The sequence below is a fragment of the Montipora capricornis genome, chromosome 1 (assembly GCF_036669925.1).
Source record: "Montipora capricornis isolate CH-2021 chromosome 1, ASM3666992v2, whole genome shotgun sequence".
NCBI lineage: Eukaryota > Metazoa > Cnidaria > Anthozoa > Scleractinia > Acroporidae > Montipora > Montipora capricornis.
The window spans coordinates 4,975,537-4,980,536 of NC_090883.1; positions in this window are offsets into that span (position 1 = coordinate 4,975,537).

Consider the following 5,000-nt stretch of genomic DNA (forward strand, 5'->3'; position numbering starts at 1 on the left):
ATTTGCAACATGTATCGAGAAGCCGAGACGATCACCCCTGGCAGTGAACAATCGAGTTCAAGTACAGCCATTTCATCAAATTCTAAAATCAAAATCGCGAGGTCTTCTGAATTTTTATCTACAGGAGCTTGCCGATGACCTAGAAATAAATCTTTCTCCATGTTTCGCGTTCCGTGACGTCTTTCGTTTCGAAATACAGCGTTTTGAATTTCCCAATTGTCACCTTGCGTGACCTTGTCGGACCATTGAACTGGAACTCAGGATATCATTAAGCGGCGGCAAGTCTTCTTGTAGAGTGTTAAAGAGCAGTAGACGATCTACTGTAGTTTAAATACTCGCCATTTCCAAAGTAGCTCCCGTCGATTTCCAAATAAAAGTATTGATTGTAACTGTTAAGTTACGGGATCATGCAGGGTTGACCGGGCATTCTTCGAGCTCTAAAGAGAGCACCCGATCAACGCGCTGCATTTCGTGAGCTGAAAATATTTTTTGTAACTTTGGTTGTCCTGATCCTACAGTGGAAATTGCGCTTGTTTTGGAGCGATTCCAGAATACCCGGCAATGGCGGCTAATTGCGCCCCGCAACCTATTCAAAGCGGCACATGCTTTTACACGTTAAGCGAGAACCAGCCGAACATTTGAATGAAGATCTTATCACCCTCTTCGAAAAACTGGTTTGAGTTACCTTCGATCTTCGCAACATGTCGTAAATGTTACAAATTTTGGTTTTCTGTTATGTGCTTGCGCTTCTAACAAAAAAATGGCATGGCGAAAGTGCTATTGTTTTTGTCATAGGAGTTTGAATATATCACAGGCAGCCCAAGCTCTCTTTATGAACCACACAAGGAACACAATATGGCGTCGAATTAAAAGGGTTTGTATGGGATTTTCTACAAGATATCCAGGGAGGTAGTTAAAAGTGAAACTATTCAATAAAAATGGCTTACCTTATTCCATACGTGTGTTGTTTGCTCCTGGTGTCGTTATATTACCGATTTAACTTGATTTAACCGATTTTTTTGAAACCTGGTTTTCTCTGTGTTCCTTGTGTGGTCCATAAAAAGAGCTGGGCTGCCTGTGAATATATTACCGTCCTCGCGGGAAATTCAAAGACCTCCGATTCTTTTGTTATGCAAGTGACCAAGCAGTCAAAAGGCCGAAGAGTCAGGAGGGTACAGATATAAAGTTTAATTTTCCAAGTACTTCGAATCATTCTTTTCCTCTGAAAAATTGTAAGGGAACTTCTTTACATGACAAGGAAAGAAATCCATATGCTAACTTTTTGAAAGAGCTGTATTTCACGGAAAAATATAGCTATGAATATTTCCCCCCATACCAAAAATGCCCGAAAATAGGCCATTTTCAAATAAAATGTCCAAGTGGTTCCACAGCTAGAGAAAAGACGGAAAATGTCTCATTCCCTTCTTTAAGGTCTCATCTACAAAAGCCATGTGCTAACTTTTGTAAAGCACCAAAAAACAGCCGAAAAAAAGGCCAAACGTGAGCTGCATTTTGGGCAATTTCTCTTTTGTTTGACGGTCTGATCTCATTAGTAGCTGGTGCACCTGGAACATCTGCGCAGGGTTCTTGATGGCGCGCCATTGCCACAATGCTTCTCCATTAATTTGTAGATAAAACATCGGGTCGCATTGTTTTAGCGGTATGAACATTGTTTACCTGCTCGGCGGCAATCGAAATGTGAATAAAAGCACTATTGAAACAGTTTGCGTGTAGGTTGCCAGTGCTTACACAATATTACCTTTTCGGTACACTTGTGACCGAAATCCCTCCTTTTCAACAGCCGGCGACTATCATGCAAGGGTACTTTAAATAATAGTCGAAAAGCGCTGATTCTTTTTTTAACTTTACGTTAAGAGTTTAGAAACTTCTCGGGCCGTAGTAATATGTATTTTTTTTAGGTGTCTAATTAGGTTGCCTGGTATTAATTCCCAATGGGATAATTAGGCCTTTATATACCACTCCTCGTGAATGTCACACCTCTTGACGCCGACAAGTTTACTCGCGTTGTACGTTGTTTTATTTCGGTTTAGGTTTTTTCGTTCAATGTCGGGCCATTTACAAGAAACGGTTACTCGACAGGATTTAACCGAGTTCCGAACCTTTCTACTCGAGCAACTCAAGTCACACACTTCTGAGCTCTCTTCTAAGTTCGAGAAAGCTTCTACCGACGCCGAGTGTGCTTTATCTGTCTCTAAACAGCCCAAAGTTGAGAGCGAGCTCAAGTTTTCCTATCCTGGAAACAAAAGGAACTATAAGTTCAACCTTCAAGTTTTGGATCTTCTCGAAAGCGTTTCGAAGGCACTTCTCATTCAAGATTCAGCGAAAGCGTCTCTACTTTTGAAAGATTCTCTTAAACTTATAAAGGAACACAACAGAAAGATCCGAATTGCTGATTCTTCCGAAGGAGGTTGGCTCACGGTCAAACATCACGAGAGTAACGCTGTTGTCCTTGACTTGGAGGACGATAAAAGGATCCGCGCTGCTGAAAGGGAAGCTCTGAGAGTCAAGACCCGCACTCGTGCCAAACGTCAAAATGCTGAACACGTGCAGGGAGGATATCCGCCGTTTCCTCAACCATACACTCTTTGAGGACACTTCCAGCGTGGTCAGTTCGCCTCCTCAACCGCTGCTATGTACCAGCAACCCAGGGTTTGCTACAATCGCCAAGGAGGTGCTTGCCGGTTCTGTGGCTCCTCCGGACATTGGTGGAGAGAGTGTCCCGTCCTTACCCGAACCTTTACCACCGGAAATGCTGTTCACGCTGCCGGAGCAAGTCCCAGCACGTCCACCACACGCTAATTCACGCTCGCAGTTCTTGGACAACCTGACTTCTAGCGTTTCAGACTTGTTGTGCGCTGGCCAAGGGACTGTATCCACCGTCTCTCAACCTGATGTATCCCAGGAGTTCATGACACTTATGGAAGATAAGTTTACTGACAATTCTTTGCTAGCGTTTTATAAACAGAACTGGTATGAGTATGAGCAAGGTACTGCTGCAGTGGTAGTTAAGGGTCGATTAAGGGCACATCTATTTCTGGCTCGATAATTGTTCTAAGCTCAACTGTAGGAAGTTATTTGAGTACTCTCGGCCAGTTTCTATTATCTGTACTGACGCTAGTGCCTTTGCTTGTGGGGGACATGCCCTTTTTGTTGACAAGGGGGAGCTTGAACTGTTTTACAAAGCTTTTTCCTCTATGGAATCTATTCTTGATAGCAATGGTAGGGAATTGCTTGCTATCCTTTACTTGCTTAAGTCGTTTAAGTCGCTTATCCAAGGCAAAGTGGTCAAATTGTACACGGACAGCAAAAATGCTTCGGTTATCGCCAGTAAGGGCAGTACATCCCTCAGGTTGCAGCGCCACGCTCTTGAGATCTTTCAATTTTGTGCCGTTTATAATGTGTCGATTGAAATTGAGTGGATTCCAGGTCTCTCAATGATTATGCTGATTCTTTGAGTAGAGTCATTGATTTTGATGACTGGAGTGTCTCTTCAGATTTTACGCATACGTTTCGTCCCTTTTCGGTCCTTTCACAGTCGATAGGTTCGCTTCCCCAGATTCAGCCAAGCGTGCAAGGTTTTATTCCAAATTTTGGTGTCCTGGTGCGGAAGGTGTGGACGCTTTCAGTATTGATTGGGCAGGTGAGAACAATTGGTTGGTGCCACCTATTTATCTTATTAGTCGTACCATTTTTCATTTAGAGGTATGCGGCGCTCCGGGCGTTTTCGTTATCCCCAAGTGGCTTTCAGCAGCTTTTTGGCCAAACGTGTTTCCGATGGGTGGTCTTAGGCCTTCCTTTCTGACCCTTCTCTTGTTTTTGCACCTGCTCGATATGGTCACAATACATTATTTTGTCCGTTTAGATTCAAGTCTGCGGTTTTAGTTTTACTGTTGGAATGATAGATTTGTGCGCTTCATAGCGCTAGTTATTGCTGTGCGCTTTATAGCGTTTACTGATGCTGCACGCTTTATAGCCTTTTGTTTTAAAGTGAGCAGCGTTTGTTGTTATTATTGTTCAATATTTAATGACTTCATGCTTATTGGGTTTCCCTTGTGTATCTTTATTGACATGTTCTCCACGGATTTGAGGTTTGTTATTATTTGCATACCTAGATCCATTGTGTTCTGCTTCATAGCCTTTATGGTGTAAGGCTGGCACGCTTTTTCTTTCTTGCGCATGCTTTTACCAGCGCTCCATAGCTTATAACTACCAACGTTACTTTTGTTCCGTCCAGTCTCTCTCCCACTGCTCAGCAGTTTTTTGTGTCTCTTGGCAATTTTACCTGTTTTCTATGTTTTGTTGCTTTTGTTTGTTATCGGCTCATTTTACTATACTATTTGTATTAATATTCTGCTGCTTTTTTGTCTTTTTACAAGTTCTTCAATCACTGTAGGTCCACGGATCGATGCCTTGATACCTTTTGGAAGAACTTGTCCCCGGTGTACTGACGGCAAGTAAAGCTCCTTCGACTGTGGAAGGATATCACTCACAATTTCAAAAGTGGAAGGCGTGGGCTGCCTCTTTTCCTGGAGTCTCGCGTTTTCCTGCTTCTGCTCTTCATTTTTCACTTTATCTTGTTAGTCTAGTCCAATCAGGTTCTTCTTTTGCTACCATTAATTCCGCCTTTTATAGTCAATTTTTTTTTCATAATTCGTGTGATGTCCCGAATCCATGTAACAGTAGTTTGGTTAAAGCCATTTTGGAAGGCTGCAAGAGAGTCTCTGCTGATTTTGTTTAATCTAAAAAGAGACTCCCTATCTGCCCTGAACATTTACATGCTCTTGTTCTTAGGTTTGCTGGAGTCAATGCTAGTTTGCCCGATATCAGAGATGTCTGTCTCTGTCTTGTTTCTTTCGCTGGCTTCTTGCTTTTTAACGAGGCCTGGAATATTAGGTGGTGCAACATTGATTTCAAGGATACGTATTTTTCTCTGCATATTCCTAGGAGTAAAACCGACCAATATGGTTCCGGATCAACAA